Here is a 21,304-nt window from a genome sequence, read left to right as displayed (position 1 = left end):
CTTGTCGGAATTTGTAACCTTCTCAACGGTCTGTCTTTGTTCAAAGTCATTCTAGTGTCAAAACAGGTATTCTGGGAGTAAATTCGCTGCGCAGTATTGGCAACAGACACCTTAATTCACGGTCTGAATATTAAAGGAGAGCCTCAGTCCATTTTAGACCGCCAACAATTGGTATAGAGTAAATCGTATATCGAAGTCGTTATGTATTATTATAATTTTCAAAAAATAGTTTATTAAAACAATAGTTTCGGATACTATAATAATTTTATTTAAAAATTTTTTTGAATTTTATTAATACAATAATATAATTTAACATTAAACAATTAATTTTAATTATTAATATTAATTTACAAAATTAATGTCTTTATTAAACTATAAAGCTTAAATTATAAATTATATTTATATTTTAATTAGTGAAATTATTATTATTATTTTATTATTTAAATTTATTATATCATTTTATTTAAATAATTATTTATTAATATCATTAATTTAATTGAATATGTTTCTTTTTCTATTTTAATATATTTAATTTATAATAATAATAGATGAATATATTTAATATATTTAATTTATTCAGTAGGAGAAGAAATTTTACGATTATCATTAATCGTAAGATTAAATTATATATATGGACATCAAAAAATTAAATTAATTAGATTAATTAATTAAAATTTTTTAATGAATGAATTACTGATATTTAGAACTAATATATATTTTTTATATAAAATTAATTTAAATTTAACTTCTAATTCATTCTTTTAATTATTTTTTTTTATAATAATAAAATTAAATTGATTAGATTTAAGATTCATTATTATAAATTTGAGATTGTGATTTTATTTTTTTAATTTATTAATTTTAACTTCATGAATTTTTTCATTAATTATTATAAACTTAAATAAAGGAAACAAATTATCTTTATTTATTAATTATATAATAATAATATTTATATTTTTATTTTTCTTGCTTTAAATAACTTATTTTTTTATTTAATTGTAGAAGCTAGATTATTAATAATTATTTGATAATGAATTGAGGCTGTTCTGTATATCGAATTTTAGCATGATTTTATTCACTATTTTATACATTTTTTTTTTCTTTACCTTTATTGTTTATTATTTTATATTTATCTATAAAAAATAGTAATTTAGACTTTAAATTAATAGAATTAACTTATTATTATATTTCAATATTTATATTTATTTATATATTATTATCATTTCTAGTTAAAGTTCCTATATACATAATAAATACTTGATTATTAAAAGCTCATGTTGAAGCACTTTTTATGGTTCAATAATTTTAGCATCAATTATATTAAAATTAGGAAGCTATGGATTATTAAGATTAATATGTATTTTTAAACATTTTTTTTTCTTTAAATAAATAATTATATTATAATTATTTGAATTTTAGGCATATTAATTTTAAGAATTATATGTTTACGTCAATTAGATATAAAATTAATTGTTGCTATATCATCTATAATTCATATAGGATTAATATTAATAGGAATAATAACTTTTACCAAATTAGGTATTTATGGTAAGTATTTAATAATAATTTCTCATGGATTAAGGCAATTTGGATTATTTTATTTAATTCAAATAATTTATGAACAAACAAATAGACGTTTATTAATAATAAATAATGGATTAAGTAATTCAATGCCTTCAATATCTTTAATACGATTTATATTATGTTCTTCAAATAGATCAGCTCCTTTTTCAACAAATTCGGTTAGAGAAATTTTTTATTAATAAGTTTAATTTAGCAATATAAAATTTTATTATTAGTATTATTATTATATTGTTTATTAAGATTTATTTATTCAATTTATTTATTTTCGTTTATTAATCGTGGTAAATATTATTTTAAATTTAACTTATATAATGGTAAATTAATGAATTATTTTACTTTTATAATGCATTGAATTCCTTTAAATATTTTTGTATTTAATTAAATTTGAATTTAGATTTGAATAATTATAAGACAATAATTTTCAAATTAATTTTATTAATGAATATTAATTTAAAATTATTATTAAATTAAATATTTATAGAATTTATTAATTTTTTTTAAGTTATTTTTTTCAATTCTAAATTTTTATTATTTATTATTTAATAATATTATTATTATAGAATGAAATATTTTTAGATTAAATTCTATAAAATTTAATTTTATTGCTTATTTAGATTCAAAAAGAATATTATTTTTATTTTTAGCATCATTCATTACATCAATAACTTTATTCTATAGAGTTAGTTATATAAATTTAGGAAACTTTTTAATGAAACGATTTTTTAATTTAATAATATTATTTTTAACTTGTATATATTTTTTTAATTATTAGTTTTAGTATATTAACTATTACAATTGGTTGAAATGGATTAAGTTTAATTTCTTATTGTTTAATTATATATTATCAAAATATAAATCTTTAATTCAGGAATATTTTCAATTATTTTAAATCGTTTAGGTGATTGTTCTTTATTAATATTAATGTCTATAATAATATTTGGTAGATGAAATTTATTATTATATAAAATTAATAATTTGATAATAATTTTATTTATTATAATAATTTTTAATAAAAGAACACAAATTCCATTTTGTACATGATTGCCAACAGCTATAATAGGTCCAACACCAGTTTCATCTTTAGTTCACTCTTCTACATTAGTAACAGCAGGTGTATATTTAATATTTCGATATTTAGAATTATTAGAAATAAATTATAAAAATTTTATTTTATTAATTTCTAGATTAACAATATTATATTCAGGTATTTCTGCAAATTTTGAATTAGATTTTTAAAAAATTGCTACATATTCAACTTTATGTCAATTAAGTTTTATAATAAGAATTTTATCCTTAAATTTAAAAGACTTAGCATTTATACATTTATTTATTCATGCAATATTTAAATCTTTAATATTTATGTGTTGGAAGATATATTCACTATATAAATAATAATCAAAATTTAAAATTTTATAATGGAATAATTTATATTTTTCCAAATAAAAGATTTTTATATTTTTATTATTAACTTTTTAATTAAGTTATCATTTACTTAATTAAATATATATATATATATATATATAAGATTTTAAAAATCAAATTTTTAAGTCGAAATCAAATATAAATTTTATATATTTCTACAAATTTAATTTTTATAATTTAAATAATAAACATCTTTATATTGAAAATATAAAATTTTTTATAAACTATTCAAAAAATTGGACCAGCGACCACGTTGTACGCAAGTGATTCAAGTATAATTATTCAAACACAAATAGTCTAGTTCTTAAATTAACCTAACAGGTTATGGGCCAGGGGAGCTCCAGCAACATAGTAGCGAGTGTGAGTAATTAAAATAGTTAAAAATTGCTGTGAGAATAGCGACGCCACGTGGTCAGAATAAATCCGAATCAAATCCGAAAGCGAGGAGAGAAAAATTACGAATCCTGGAAGATTCAACTACGAAGCCTGTTAGTGTATAATGAATTATGGCGGTATACAAATGGAACAGAAGTAAAAACTGTGGAAAATGAACGAGAATAGTCAAAAAAGGACGAAAAAGCGTTGGTCTTGATACTGTTAAACGTGGAAGAAAATCAACTGAAACATGCAAAGAGGGCAGAAACATCAAACGAGGCATGGCAAAATTTGGAACGAGTTCATCGATCAAAAGGTCCGGTAAGAAGAGCTGCAATATATAGAGAATTAAATGGAATAAAAAGAGACGCGCACCAATCGAAGACGCAACATTCGAATTCTTTCCACAAAAAACTAGAACGGTTGGGAGAAGTCGGGTAAATATCCCCGACGACCTAGCGTCAATAATGTTGCTTGAGTCCTTACCGAACGAGTATGAAAACATTGCGATTGCTATCGAAACACGTGACGAGCTTCCTACCCTCGAAAGACACAAAATAAAACTAATAGAAAAGGAAGCCAGAAGAGTAGAAAGTCACGATGATGAAACGGAAGATCAACAAAATAGTGCGTTTATGACGTAAAAGACATATCCTCCACCTTTCAATGGAAAAGATTTAGAAAATAATCGCAAGCGTGCTACGTTCAATGGAAATTGCAACTTATGCAATAAATATGGGCATCGCGCAAAAGAATGCTATTCCAGAAATAACAATGCTGAAAATAAGAGAAGCCAAGTAAATAAAACAGAGGACGCAAAGTTAGCAAAGGCCCTATTCAACTCCAGGGAGAATTCAAAAATTTGGTACGTGGACAGTGGTGCAACTACACACATTATCAATTTAGAACAGAAACTTAACAGCATAAATGAACACCGAACAGAGATATATACTGCAACGGACGAGAAAGTGAACGGACGAGAAAGTTTTCAACAGAAAAAGGGCAAATAAACATTGAAGTGAAAACGCCAACTGTTAATTGGAACCAAGTAAAATTACAAGTGGTAGTATTAGTGCCAAATTTCAAGAATAATTTACTGTCGGTTTCCCAGGTTGTTAAGAACGGGTACAAAGTGACATTCTACAAAGGTGGTGCCATAGTGAGACGTTCTGATGGCAGCATTGCAATGAGTGCTAAAGAACGAGCTGGGTTGTACATAATGGAGGAAAATACGAAGCACGGTGCAATGTACCAGACGGAACAAAGTAACCCACTAATGAAATGCCACAATAGACTAGGGCATCTGAATTTCGGTGATGTACACAAATTGAAAAGGAACAATATGGCAAATGGTATAAACGAAAAATTACAAAATGAAAATTTGGTGTGCGAGGTATGTGTCAAAGCAAAATAAACCAATTACCTTACAGATCGTATAATAATAGAGAGAATGAAGTTTTAGGACTCGTGCACAGCGATATTTGCGGCCCATTCAGCACTGAGTCTGTAGGGGGAGCCCGATACTTTATAAAGTTCATTGATGATAAGAGTCGTTACATTCAATTTAAAACATTGAAGACGCAATCTGAGGTTTTACATGCATTCAGAGAATACATGGCACATGTGGAGAAATTGACAGGCAAGTAAATAAGAAGGTTAAGGACAGATAATGGCAGAGAATACCTGTCACACGAATTCAACGAGTTCCTGAAACAAGAAGGAACATCGAGGCAATTAACAGTGGCGTACACTCCACAGCTGAATCGGGTATCCGAAAGAGCCAATCGTACTTTGGTAGAAATGGCCCGGTGCATGTTAGCACAGGCCAGAGCACCTATGTCGTTATGGGCAGAGGCTATAAATACTGCAGCCTTTATCAGAAATCGTTGTCCAACAAAGGCAAATGTCGAGGCTACACCCTGTGAAATCTGGACAGGACGAAAACCCAATATAGGTTCCTTGAGTGGATTTGGTAGCAAAGTCATTGCTGCTGAAATGGGGAAAACTAGAAGCCAATTTGAAATGAAAGGAAAAGAGTACATCCTGGTTGGATACTCAAACGGTACCAAAGCGTACAGACTATGGGAAAAAGGAACCCGCAGAGTAATTAACAGACGAGCTGTACGAATCATAGAAAGTTGGAATAATTCTCCAAGCGAAGACAAAATGCATTTATTTGATGCTCCTATTGAACTCACAACAAAACAAAAAGAACTAGAAAAAGAAGATGACGTTCATGAAGCAGCGGAGTCTGGACGACATGAACTTGAAGAAGAACCCAGGCAAGTCGATCCACAAATTGCTCAGAAAAAAAGGTCCTGGTCGTCCAAGACTGGAAAGAACGGGAAGAAGACGCAGACCCCGGAAGTTATTTTCCACTGCAGAAATCGAAAACCAACCTCGAGTGGAGCCGACGACAATCAAAGAAGCAATGGATGGTCCAGATCAGAACTACTGACTAGATGCGATGTCGAACGAATTCGACGCGCTACAAGAGAACAACACATGGACTTTGGTAGGTAGGCTGACAGGTAAAGATATGTTAAAATGAAAATGGGTGTTTAAGATCAAGCGACACCAAGACGGGTCCATCGACAAGTACAAGGCCAGGTTGGTAGCGAGAGAGGATCAACAGATTGCAGGTGTGGACATTGACGAAATGTTTGCACCAGTTGCCAGATTGGACACAATACGTACTTTGGTAGCATCTAGTGCAGTGAGAGGAATGCAGGTTCACCAAATGGATGAGACGACTGCATATATACAAGGGGACTTGAAGGATGAAATATACATGGAGCAGCCCCAACGTTTGTTGAGAGTGACCAAACGAAAATGGTCTGAAAATTTGAAAAACTATTGTACGGACTGAAGCAAGCTGGACGTGCGTAGTATCACAAGCTGTACGATTACTTGACGAAATTAAAGATTAAGAGAACCGCTGTAAACCCGTGAGTGTATGTAGATACTAAAGAAGGGAACGATTCAATAATTATAGTATATGCTGATGATTTATTAATCGCGTCAGCTATTCCAATGAGTATAAATGAAATAAAGAACGCGTTAAAGATAAAGTTTAAAATAAGAGATATTGGCTACATTAAAGACATTTTAGGTATGCATGTGGTCCGGAACGGAGTTGGAGACATCAAAATAAGCCAAAGAATGTATATTCAGGATGCATTAGAGAGGATTGGGATGGCGGATTCTAATCGTATGGGTACACCAATGGAACAAAATATGGACTTCGCCAGACTCGAAGAAGAAACGAAAACATGTAAGGACGAAAAATTAAGTGAGCCGTACAGAGAATTAATAGTATGTTTAAATTATCTGTCAAACGCGACGCGGCCCGACATAGCGTTTGCAACAAACTTACTCAGTCGTTTTTGTGTGAATTCTAAGCAAACTCACTGGAAAATGGCGATACATGTGCTGCGATATTTAAAGGGTAGAATGGATCACGGTATAAAGTATTCTATGTCCGAAAAGTCGCTGATTGGTTATATAGATTCTGATTGGGCAGGGGATAATACTGATAGGCGATCATGTTCAGGATGTGTAATATGTATCGCAGGAGGTCGAGTTAGTTGGAAATCTGAAAAGTCTGTAGCTCTTTCTACACTGGAGGCGGAGTATATGGCATTATCTGAACTAACCAAATAAATCATATATATGAGAAACCTGCTGGACCGTATGAAAACTTATGAATTAATAAAGAATGCTACACGAATAAAATAGGATAACCAAACATATTAGCATAAGATACCATTTTTCAGGAGATGCGCAGGAGCGTGGAGATATAGAAATAGGATATTTAAATACCAATTCAATGCCATCAGATATGCTTACTAAGCCTCTCACTAAAGACAGACATGTGCATTGTGTGAAATTGTTAAACTAGTTAGATTAGTTTTGGTTGTAGATAACCGATTCTTCGGCACGCAGATAAGGGTGAGTGTTGAATATCGTGCGTAATAACTTCGTGCCTACGTATGAAGTATGGCGACGCTAGTTCTTTGGCTTCTCGGTGTGTGTGGGTGTGTGCGTGAGTGAATGACATTGGTGTACACAGTTGAGCGATGACCGGCGACCACGTTGTACGCAAGTGATTCAAGTATAATTATTCAAACACAAATAATCTAGTTCTTTAATTAACCCTACAGGTTTCAATTAAATTATTGTAGAAATATAAATAATAATATTTGTAATATTAAATTATAAATTTACAAGCCTTATTTATTTTTTTTCTTTAAATTTAAATAGCTTATAATAAGGAGTATAATATTGACAATATTAAAGAAAATTTTTAATTTTTTAAATATATTTAAAAACAAATTTTTAATTTAAAATAATTATTATACCTTTGATTTCACGAATCAATAGTTTTTTTTAAACTATTTAAATTATGTTATTAATATAATCAATTAAAATATTCATTTCTTCGTTCAATTAATAAAATAATTAATTAAAAAGAATTAATAATTCTATATAATAATTTATATCATTTAATTTAAAAATAATTGTTATTAATAAAATAATTTCAGCATCAAAAATTAAGAATATTAGTGATATTAAATAAAATGGAAAAGAAAAAGGTAAAATAGTTTCAGAAATTATATTAAATCCTCATTCAGAAGATAATTTTTTGTCTAATTTATATTTAAATATTACTGATAATAAAAAATTAATTAAAAATAAAATTAATGAAATTAATATTAATAATAAATATAAATAAGTAGGATTTATAATTATAAATATTATATATATTAATTTTATAATAATTATTTAATTGGAAATTAAATGTATTTTTTATACTATATATATGTAAGAATTAAAACTATTAAATATAAATTAAAATATAAAAATAATCAAATTAAATCTGCAAAATGTCAATATCAAATTGAAAATTCAAAAAAAATATGATCAGATTTTGTAGAATGATTAAATTTTAATCGTTAAATTGTATAAAATAATATAATTAAACCAATTAATACATGAAATCCATGATATCCTGTTATTAAAAAATATAATGAACCAAAAATTCTATCATTAATTGTAAAATATGAATAAATATAATCAAATAATTTAATTATTATAATTAATAAACCTATAATTAGGGTATAAATTAAATATATAATTGACTTTTTTTTATTATATTTTAATATATAAATATAACTCATTGAAATAGTAAATGCTGTATAAATTAAAATAATTGAACTTAATAATACAATTTCAAAATAAATAAATATAATAATACCTTTAGGCGGTCATACGTTTATAATTTCAATTGAAGAAGAAATATATATATATATATATATATATATATATATATATATATATATATATATATATATGAAAATATCTTCAAAAAAAAGAAATAAAAAAAAATTCAGATATAATAAATAAAATTATACTAAATTTTAAAAAATTTATTACATAATTTGTATGACGTCCATGATAAGTTCATTCACGAATAATATCTCGCATTCATAAAATAAAAATTAAGCTTATATTAAAAATTATTATTAATAATTGATAATTAAAATCAATATAAATTAAATTAATTAGTTCAATTATTAAATTTATTTATTTTAATGACATTAATGAAGGTCAAGTTATTAATGTAACTGAATGATAAGGAAAATTATTATTACCATATTTTCTTTAATATTCTGAATAATATAAAATTATTAATATTGAAAATGCATAAGCTTGAATAAATGATATAAAGATTTCTAAAATTATTAATACATTTTGAATTCAAAAAGAAATAGAAATTAAAATTAAAAAATTTAAGATAAAATTTTCTAATAATGTTAAAATTAAATGACCAGAAATTAAATTAGCACATAATCGAATAGATAAAGTTAAAGGTCGAATAACATTACTAATTAATTTAATAATTACCATAAAATATATGAAATATAAAGGTGAATTTAAAGGTACTAAATGAATAAAAAATAATTTATAAGAATTAATTACCACATATAAAATTAAAGCTATTCATAAAGTTAATGACAATATTAAATTAAATAATAAATGACTTGCAGGATAAATACATATGGAATTAATCCTAAAAAATTAGTAACAAATATATATATTAATAAATTTATAAAAATAATAATATTAGAATTATACTTCAAAATTATATTAAATTATTTATATAACAATTTAATCAATTTAACAAATAAAATATTAATTCAATTTAAAATAATATAATAATTATTAAATAGAATTGTATAAAATATAATATGAAAATAAGTAAATATTCAATTAGAAATAAAATTACTAAATAATTTATTCCAATTATTGGATCAAATGTTTCAAATAAATTTATAAAATTAATGTTCATTTATTAAAATTAATTTTTTTATTGTAATTTAAATTAATCATTAAATATAATAAATTAAAAATTATAAAAATATATAGTTCACATAAAAAAATTGTTCTTATTTGTGGAATTCATTAAAAGTAATTTTTTACTATAATTGATTTAAAAGATCAATTCTTTTAAATTTATGATATTTAATGAATTTTAATTTTTAAAAATAATAAAAAATATTAATTTTAAATTGACAATTTAATATTATTTATAATTTAACTAATTTTTTTAAATTAAATTTTATTTTTAATTCGTTTTATAAAATTAGTTAAAGATGTTCTTTCAGCAGTAATAGCTAATCATAGATTTATACCACAAATTTCAGAACATTGTCCAAAATATAAACCAGCACGTAAACAAAATAAATTAAATTGATTAATTCGTCCTGTAATTGCATCAATTTTAACACCTAATGATGGAACAGTTCAAGAATGAATTACGTCAGTTGATGTAACTAATATACGTAAAGGTAATTTTATAGGAATAACTATTCGATTATCTGTATCTAATAATCGAAATTGATTTAATGATTCATATATTATTATATAAGAATCAAATTCAACATTATTAAAATCAGAATATTTGTAAATCAATATCATTGATGACCAATTGATTTAATTGAAAAAAAAGGATTTAATAATTCATCAATATTATATAAATCTTTAGAGATGGAAAACAAATAAATAATGAAATAATTATTGGAATAATTGTTCAAATTACTTGAATTAAACGATTTGTTAATAAACACAAATTAATAAATTTATTATTGAAAATATCAATAATTAAATATAAAGTAAAAACTATAATTATTAATATAAATATTATAATAAAATTATGAAAATAAATTAAATTATAAGAATAAAAGAATTTGAATTTTGAAAAAAAAAATGTATTTCATGCTGCCATTTTTAATAATAAATTAAAATTACATTCATTAAATGAATGATTTAATGGAGGATAATTTATTAATCATTCTAAAGGGGATTGAAACAATTTTAATAATAAGAAACGTTTATAAATTAAACTTACTAAAATTAAAAATAATATAAAAATTATTCTATTTAATGAAATAATTTATCCAATTGAAGATAATAAATTTCAGCAATAATAAGAATCAGGATAATCAGAATAACGTCGAGTTATTCCTATTAAACCTAAAAAATATTGAGGAAAAAACGTTTAATTTACTCCAATAAATATCATTATAAATTGATAAACTAATCATTTTTTATTCAATATAAAACCAGTAATTAAAGGATATCAATAAATAAATCTTGAAATATAGATAAAACAGCTCCTATTGATAAAACACAATGAAAATGAGCAACAACATAATGTGTATCATGTAAAATAATATCAATAGATGAATTAGGTAATATAATTCCTGTTAATCATCCAATTGTAAATAACAAAATAAAACCTAAAGATCATATAACAGAATATTTATTTTAAATTTTGTACCATAATAAGATGCTAATCAACTGAAAACTTAATTCCAGTAGGTACATCAATAACTATAGTTTCTGATGTAAAATAAGCACGAGTATCTACATCTAATCCAATAGTAAATATATGACGAGCTCAAACAATAAAACCTAAAAATCCAATCCCTAATATTGCATAAATTATTCCTAAATTACCAAATACTTCTTCTGTGCCTCTTTCATTTATAATAATTGAGAAATTAATCCAAAACCAGGTAAAAATAAAATATAATGTTCTGGATAACCAAAAGATCAAAATAAATGTTGATATAATACAGGATCTCCTCCTCCTATACAATCAGAAAAGCTGTATTAAAATTACGATCAAATAATAATATTATAATTGCTCCTCCTAATACTGGTAAAGATAATAATAATAAAATTATTGTAATAAAAACAGATAAAGAATATAAAGGTATTTTATCTAAATCTAAACTAAAATTTCTTATCAATATAATAGTAGTTACAAAATTTATGGCTCCTAAAAGTGAAGAAATACCAGATATATGTAAAGAAAAAATTGTAAAATGTACGGAAGGAGAAGAATGTAAAATATAATTAGATAAAGGTGGATAAACAGTTCAACCAGTTCCAGATATAAAATTAAAAATTCTTCTAGTTAATAATAATAATAAGGAAGGAGGTAATAATCAAAATCTAATATTATTTATACGAGGAAATGATATATCAGGTGATCTTAATATTAACGGATTTAATCAATTACTAAATCCCCCAATTGAAAAAAGTATTACTATAAAAAAAATTATTAAAAATGCATGTCTTGTAATTAAAGAATTGTATAATTGATTATTATTTAAAAATATCCCAGGAATTCTTAATTCTACACGAATTAAAAATCGTAATGAAGAACCAATTATTCCAGATCATATAGCTAATATAAAATAAAGAATGCCAATATCTTTATGATTTGTTGATAGTAATCATTTAATTAAAATTGAAATTAAAATTTAGTTTTAATTTTGAAAATTAATAGTTTTTTAATAAACTTAAAATTTTTAGTATTAAAAAATTTTTAACTTTTATTAACAAATTTACAATTCAATTCTTTTATCAGGCATAATACATTAATTTTTAATAAATTATAGTTTAAGAAACATTAAATTGCAAATTTAAAATTATATATATATATATTAATTAATTATATTTTTACAATATATTAAATATAAATGATATGAAAATATTGAATGTTAAAAAAATAATATTAAAAAATTAAATTTAAAATTAAAATTAAAGAAAATTTTTTAATAAAAAAATTTATATTTATAAATAGAAATATAATAAATTTTATATATCAATATAAATAAACATACCTAATTAATAAAATCACTAATCTAATAAATATATTATATTCAATAATAAATATAAAATTTTTAGTTAATAATCATTTAATAATAATATTCGATAATAATAAAGAAACTATATTAAATAAAAGTTAAATATATGAAATGCATAGATTTATTGTTTAAAATTAATTTATATAATTTAATCAATTAACATTATTCTATGATTTTTAAAATTATTTAAAATTTTTATAATTAATAATAGTACATAAATTTCACATAAATATTTTGTCAAAATATTCATTTTATCAGGCATATTATTTATATATATATATATATATATCTTAATGTAAAAATATGAAAATTTGGTTTACGCTTATTTTCGACTAGTATTGAGGTGAGCTAATTTTGTTGCATATATAATATGAAAATTAGCTCTACTAATATTTTCGACTAATATTGTTGTGAGCTAATTTGTTGCATATATAATATGAAAATTTGCTCTACTGATATTTTCGACTAGTATTGTGGTGAGCTAATTTTGTTGTATATATAATATGAAAATTTGCTCTACTGATATTTTCGACTAGTATACTGGTGAGCTAATTTTGTTGCATATATAACATGAAAATTTGCTCTTCTGATATTATGTGGTGAGGTAATTTTGTTATATATATAATATGAAAATTTGCTGTAATATATTTGACTAGTATTGTGGTGAGCGAATTTTGTTGCATATATAATATGAAAATTGGCTCTACTGATATTTTCGACTAGTATTGCGGTGAGCAAATTTTGATGCATATATAATAGGAAAATTTGCTCTACTGATATTCTGTAATGAGTTAATTTTGTTGCATATATAAATAAGCTAAATTTAAGCTTATTGATTCATAAGCTATAGATATATTATTAATTAATATTTTATATAAATAAATTTCATAATTAATTATAGTTTATAGACGAAAATTATAGTTTATAGTTGAAAATTTTAGTTTACAGTCGAAAATTATAGTTTATATTCGAAAATTATAGTTTATAGTCGAAAATTGTAGTTTACAGTCGAAAATTATAGACACCACAATTCACGCTACGAATATTACAGCAGAAGTTCATTCCGTAGAAGAATATTACCAATTGCAATAGTCATTTTATTAACAAATACATTATCTTCCCTGAACATAACTCGCATTAGCGAGTGTCATTCTTAATGTTCACTAAAACAAATTACTAGACATGATAGCAGACATGCACCACATTTTCATGCATAAATAGCAAAATGGATAGTCGAACCGTTAGAAGGCGGTACCACCTTCTTTGGGAGTCGACGGGCTAAGTCAATAGCTTCATCTTTCCTACGGTCCCAAGAGCAAAGCCATGTATTCCTGGAGTAACTGCCCTGTGCAGTGTTGGAAATAGACACATGAAGTCAGGGTTTGAATATTAAAACAGAGCGTCAGACTGTTAATGGGTGCTGCAAATTGGTATCAAGTCAAACGTTTTACTGGAGACATTACCCACCGAAGATCAAACCCGCTGTATCGGGAGTATAACATCGCGTTCAGAGGTGCGAACAGGTATACGTTTTAGTGACGTGCACCATAATTTAATGCATGAATTAGAAGGTGGACCGTCAAACCGATTGAGAACGTTATCACCCTCTCTGAGAGTCGATCGGATAAGTCAAGAAATTCACCTGTCCAGTGATTCTTAGAGTCAAATCAGGTATTGCGGGAGTGAATACGCTGTACGGCATTAGCAATAGACACCCTAATTTACGACATGAATATTAAAGTACAAGGTCAATCGATTGGAGAACATTACCAGTTCATATAGTGCCATTGTTTTAACTAAATACATTTCCTTCCTGGAACCTAACCCGCTGTTCCCAGTGTCATGCTTAGAGCTCACGGAAACAAATTAGTAGACATTACAGCAGAAGCAAACCTTATTTTCATATATGAGTGAGAAGACACAGAGGCAAGCCGTTCCAGATCGATACCACCATCATCCAGAATCGCACATCTAAGAAAATAGCTTCCTCTATCCTGTGATTCCGAGCGACACACCAGGTATATCAGTAGCAAATACTCTGTACAGTAATGGCAATGGATACCTTTATTCGCAGTTTTTATGTTCAAGTAGAGCGTCAAACCGTTTGAGAACGTTACGATCATCTTTGAGAGTCGGAGGCTTAAGTCAACAGCTTCACCTGTCCTGTGATTCCGAAGGTCCAACCACGTATTCCGGTAGTAAATTGGCTGCAGTGGAATGGCAATATACTTCTTAGTTCACGACATGAATATTGAGGTTGAAAGTCCAACCGTCGGAGAACATTACGAATTTGTATAAAGTCAACCATTTTACCCAACACATTACCTTCCGAGAACCTAACCACGCTGCAGCGATTGTGTTCCTCATTTTTTACGATTTCCAATTAGTAGATATTTTAAAAGGCGGACACATTATTTTTAATTTTTATGCATATATAGAAATATCGAGGGCAAACCGTGCGAGAACCTTACCACCTTGTTTGAGAGTCGCACATCTTGGTCAATAGCTTCACCTATTCTGTGATTCCGAGGTTGAAACCAGGTATTCCTGGAGTAAATACGCAGTACGGTATTGGCATTAGACCCCCTAATTTACGGTGTAAATAGTAATATATAGATTGGAACCATCGTGGAACGGTACCTACATGTATATGGTCAAATTTTGTACTGGATACTAAACACTTCGGGAAACTAACCCGCTGCAGCATGTGTCTAGGTTAGTGTTCAAGGAAGCATATTAAGAGGCTCTATAGCAGACGGACGCTTTAATTCCATGTATCGATAAGAAGATGGAGGGTCAAATCATCCGAGAATGTTACCACCTCCTTTGACAGTCGCATCGCTATGGCAATAGCTTCACCCATCCTGTGATTTCGAGAGATAAACCCTGTATTCAGGGAGAATGTCCGCTGAACAGTATCGGCAGTAAATACCTTAATTCACGGTTTGAATATTAAAGTAGAGCGGCAAACCATAGGAGAACTTTATAAATTGGTGTGATTACAAACTGAATATTGGGCACCTTACATTCCGCGAACCAAACCCGATGTATCGGGGTACAACTACGTGTTTATACAAGGAAATTTGTATTCACTTGAGCGAAGAGAGCCATAATCTCATGGATGAATAAGGAAGTCGCGAGTCAAACCCTTCGGTAACGTTATTACCATTTTGAGAGTCGCACGCCTAAGTTAGTACCGTCACCGATCCTGTTGTTCCGATAGCATAGCCAGGTATACAGGAAGCAAAGCAGGAATCCACTGCAGTATGGGTGATAGACCGTTAATTCACGGTTTGAATATTAAAGTAGATCATCAATCCCTTTGAGATCGTCAGCAAATGATACAGAATCAAACGTTTTACTGAAGGACTTACCCTCCGAAAGCATATCCCGCTGTATCGAGGGCATAACTTCGTGATCAGAGAAAGATATGAGTATTTGTATTCAGTCAGGCGCTCCTTATCTTCATGCATCTATTAGAAGATCGAGGGTCAAACCGCTCGAGAACGTTGCCCCCTTCCGCGAGAGACAAACGGCTGATTCAATTGGTTCAACCTATACTTGTTATTCCGCGAATCCTCTGAACAGTATTGGCAGTGAATACCATAAATCACAGTTTGATACAAAAGTAGGGCATCAAACTGTTTGTGGGTGTTACCAGTTGGTATAAATCAAATGTATGACCGAAGGTCGAACCCTCTGCGAACCTCACTCGCTTCATCGAGGGTATGACTTGGTGTCCGGAGGATCATATTAGTAAACATTTTAGTGATGTGGGCCTTAACTCCAATTACGAATAAGAAGATCGAGGGTCATACTGTTCGAGAATGTTACAACCTTCTTTGAGATTCGAAAGGCTATGTCAATAGTTTCACGTATCCTGCGATTCCGAGAGTCAAACAAGTCATTTCGGAGTAAATCCGATGAACTGGGTTGGCAATTGACAACATAATTCACGGCATGAACATTAAAGTTGAGAGTCATACTGTCGGAGATCATTATCAATTGGTATAGAGTCACTCTTTTTACCGAAGTCGTTACATTCAGAGAATATAAACTGCTGTATACAGAGTATTACTTGGAGCTCAGGGAAAGAAATTTGTATGCGTTTTAGTGACGGGACCCTAAATTACCTGTATGAATTAGAAGATTGATTGTGGAATGGATCGAGAACGTGACCAACTTCGTTGAGAGTCGAACGGCTAAGTCAAAAGCTTCACCTGTCCTGCGATTCTCAGATTAAAACCAGGCACACCTGGATTAAATCCGCTGAAAAGTAATAGCAATAGACATATCAATCCACGGTTCTAGTATTAAAGTCGGACGTCAAGTCTTTGTAGAACGGTACCTACTCCTATGACGTCAAACTTTTTACCATACCTTCCGTGAAGCCCAACCCACCGCAGCAAGTGTCTTGATCAGTCTTCAACGTAGCAGGTTAGAGAATTTACTCCAGGAACACATGGTTTGTCTCTCGTAATCACAGGATATGTGAAGCTATGGTCTTAGCCGCTTGACCCTCTAAGAAGATGGTATCGTTCTCTAACGGTTTGACCCTCCATCTTGTAATTCATTCAAGAACTTAAGGTGACGTCCCGAAATTGTATAATAATGTGTTTCCGTAAACACGAAGCTATGCTCTCCATACAGTGGGCTAGTTTCTCTGAGGGTAAGGTCTTCGCTAAAGCGTTTGACTTTATAGCAATTTGTATCGTTCTCAAACGGTTTGCCGCCCTATTTTAATATTCACTGAGTGAATTATGGTGACCATTGCCATTACAGTTCAGTGGATTTACTCCTGTATTAGCACATATGACTCTCGGAATCACTGGAAAGTGAAGCTATTGATTTAGCCATTCGAATCTCGCAGATGGTGGTAACGTTCTCGAACGGTCTGATCCTCGATATTCTAATTCATACATGTAATTAATGTGCTCGTCGCTAAAACGTACAGGAATTCGTGCCACTCAGCACGATGTTGTAATCTCGATAAAGCGCGTGACTTTTTCGATGGATAAGTTCTTCGGTGAAACGTTTGTCTTTATAGGAATTGGTATCGTTCTCAAACGGTTGGACAATCTAGTTTAATATTCAAACCGTGAATTGAGATGTCCATTGCCACTACTGTTTGGCGGATTTTCGACTGGAATACATGGTATGTCTCTCGAAATAACAGAAATGGTGAAGCTATTGCAATAGCAATGTGACTGTCAAAAGTGGTGATAACGTTCTCGGTCGACTTGTCCCTCCATCTTCCCATTGGCACATGCAACTAACGATACCATCTGCAAAAGTGTCTACTAATTTGTTTCCGTGAGCACTATACAAGACACTTGCTGCATCGGTGTAGGTTCTCGGAGGGTAAGGTGTCCGGTAGAAAGTTATACCTGTAAGTAACGTTCTGCGATGATTCGAATCACTATATTACTATTTATACCATAAATTAAGGTGTCTATTGCCAATTCTGTACAGCGGATGGACTCTTGGAATTGCTGCATTGAGTCCAGGAATCACAGGATCGGTGAAGCTATAGACTTAGCTGTTCGACTTTCAAGAAAGGTGATAACGTTCTCGAGTGGCTTTAGAGTCGATTTTCCTGCTCATAGTGAAATTAATGTGCCCGTCTCAAAAATGTTTACTAATTTCTTCATAGGAATACGAAGTTATACTCTAGAAACGGCTAGTTTGCATCGCTGAAGATAACGCTATCGGTAAAGTGCTTATCATTATACCAGTTCGCAACGCACTCAAGAGGTTGAACTTTAACATTCAAACCGTGAATAGAGGTATCTGTTGCCAATTCTGTACAGGGGATGCACTCATAGATTGCCTGGTTTGACTATCAGTATCACAGGATTGTTGAATCGAGGTTGCTCTGCCACTCTCAAAGAAGATGGCTACGTTCTCGAACGGTTTGCCCTCGATGTTCCTATATATGCAAGAAAATAATGTATCCGTCTGCTAAATTGTCTAATAATTTGATTACGTGAAAACGAAGGAACACAAATGCTGCAGGGTATTTGGTTTTCGGGAGGTAAGCAATTGTGTAAAATGAATGACATTATTCCAATTGGTAATGTTCATCGACGGTGGGACTCCCTTCATTAATATTCATACCCTGGTGCAAGGTGCCTATTGCTTATACAGTTCAGTGGAATTAGTCCCGGAATACATTGTTTGACTCTCGGAATCATAGGATAGATTAAGCTATTGGCATATCCGTCCGACCGTCAAGGAGGGAGGTAACGTTCTCAATCGGTTTGACTCTCGATCTTCATATCTTTTCATGCAATTATGGTGCCCATTACTATAATATATACTAATTTGTCTGCCTGTTCATGTAGATAAACTCTCGGTACAGCGGGTTTGCTTCGCGATAAGTAAGGCCCACGGAGCAATGTTTGATTCTCTACCAATAGGTAACCTTCTACAACGGTTGGACTCTGAACATTGCCAGTAATATTGCCAATACTGTAAACCGGATTTACTCACGGAGTACCTGGTTTTACCTTTAAAATCATAGGATGGGTGAAGCTATTGTCTTATCCGTCCGAAAATCAAGGCTGGTGGTAACGTTGTTGATCCGTTTGGCACTCGACCTTCTAATTCGATGATGAAATGACCGAATCCGTCACTAAAATGATTACTAATTTGTTCCTCTGAAGACGAATTTATTCCCACGGCACAGCGAGTTATGTTCTTGGAAGGCAAGGTATGCGGTAAAATGTATGGCCATATAACATTTGCTTATGTTCTCCAACGGATTGACTCTCTACTTTAATATTCTCGCCATAAATTAAGGTGTCAATTACCAATACCGTTCACCGGATTTATTACAGGATTGCCAGGACTGACTCTCGGAATTACAGGGCAGGTAAGGTATTGTCTGAGCTGCGCGACGCTCAAAGTAGGTGACAACGTTCTCGAACGCATTCACTGGCGATTTCCTTGTTCATCCATGAGATTAAGGTGCACGTCTCTAAAATCAATACAAATTTTCTTCGATGAATACGTATTTATACCCTTGATACACCTTGTTAGGTTCGCGGAATGTAAGGTGTCCTGTAAGGATTTTGTCGTCACACCAATTCGAAATATTCCCCGACCGTTTGACTCTCAACTATAATATTCATGCCATGAATAGAGGTATCTATTGCCAATACCGCTCAGTGGATTTATTTCCGGAATACGTGGTTTGACACTCGGTACCGCAAGATACCTGTCGCTATTGACATTGCTGTGCGACTCTCAAGGAATGTGATATCATTCTCAAACGGATTGACTCGCGATCTCCGAATGTATACGTGAAAATAATGTGCCCGTCTGCTAAAATGTGTACTGATGTGATCACGTGAAAACGGAGCGAGACCATCGCTACTGCGGATTGGGTTCTCGGTCAACGTGTGTCAGAGATTTATCGTACGGTTCCTGCCACTAGGGCTTGATCCACACGGGCCCCATGGGCGCCGGATTGTGATACGCCCAATCAGCGCGGTGCATGGCGCACTTTACCAGGCACCTACCAATTAGCTTGTAGACTGCAAGCCCTAGGCGCCAACCTTGGTAGGCCGGGACCATTCTAAATCCCTACTGACTCTGCAGGCTAGTGCAAGAGCTGATCTCATGCTGCTCTCCGTGGAAGGTCTAACCCGTCCGAAGGCGGGCACCCGAACCCGCAATATGGGCTTACCACTGCCCCCTTGAGGCCAACCCAAGCAACCGGGGGGGGGGGGGGGCGTAGCCCGTCCGCCCCAGGGCTCGAAACGATTCCCGCGGTACCAGTGTATACTGGACCGTACTTGTCGTACGCCGCGTAACGACACCTTACTTCCTGAATGAGGTGCTTGCTCACCTTGGCATAGGTTAGGCCGACTCAGACACCGTGGGTTCGTCATACCCATACTGCAATGGGACCAGAAGGCACACCGCAGCCCCTGCGGGGTGGGTTCGCGGTCAGTGAGGTATTGTGTAAAAGAATGTCTTTATACCAATTGATAGTGTTCTCCGACGGTCTGACTTTCAACATTGATATTCCTGCCGCCATTGAAAGTACGAATTGTCAATACTGTTCATAGGATTTAATGCCGGTATACCTGGTTTCACACTTGGTATCACTGGATATGTGAAGTTATTGGCTTAGCTGTGCATCCTTCAGGAAGGCTCGTAACTTTCTCCAACGGTCTGTCTCTCGACTTCAATACTCAGATATGTTAATAAGAGGTCCCTCCGACGAAATGTCTACTGATATCTTGTTGCGCGAACAATCAGCAAGACACATCCTACAGCGTGTTTGGTTCGCGGAAAGCATGGTGTTCTGTATCGAGAATGACTTTATACCAATTAATAATATTCTGCGACAGTCTGCCTCTAAGCCTTAATTTTAATAACAGGAATTGAGGTGTCCACTGCCAATATTCTGCAGCGGATTGACTCTCGGAATACCTGGTTTGACTATCAGTATGACAGGGCAGCTGAAACTACTGACACGACTGGATGGTCCGCGTTAATTTCATAACCAGGATACTGCGCCGTATGAATTTTATCACAGCCATCCATTTATTAACACATACTGCAAATTACTTTTGCGATATTTTCGATTTGTTTCATGACTTCCAGTCTTTAAGTTCAAGGACTGTATTTTTTAGGAAAAGTGTGTATGGAATTAGTTGAGTTTACATTTATCACAATATTCTCTAACGTTT

At 30.6% G+C, this 21,304-nt stretch overlaps 2 pseudogenes; both read right to left on the bottom strand.

The window, feature by feature from the left end:
• Positions 1–9,045: 9,045 nt before the first annotated feature.
• LOC143220239 (ATP synthase subunit a pseudogene) lies at positions 9,046–11,430 on the bottom strand (annotated as a pseudogene).
• A 69-nt stretch (positions 11,431–11,499) lies between these two features.
• Positions 11,500–12,166, bottom strand: LOC143220238 (cytochrome c oxidase subunit 1 pseudogene; annotated as a pseudogene).
• Between the last annotated feature and the right edge of the window lie 9,138 nt (positions 12,167–21,304).

The sequence above is a fragment of the Lasioglossum baleicum genome, unplaced genomic scaffold, assembly GCF_051020765.1.
Source record: "Lasioglossum baleicum unplaced genomic scaffold, iyLasBale1 scaffold0523, whole genome shotgun sequence".
NCBI classification, from domain to species: Eukaryota; Metazoa; Arthropoda; class Insecta; order Hymenoptera; family Halictidae; genus Lasioglossum; species Lasioglossum baleicum.
The sequence above is the reverse complement of the archived record's forward strand: the minus strand, read 5'-3'. Positions and strand labels throughout refer to the sequence as shown.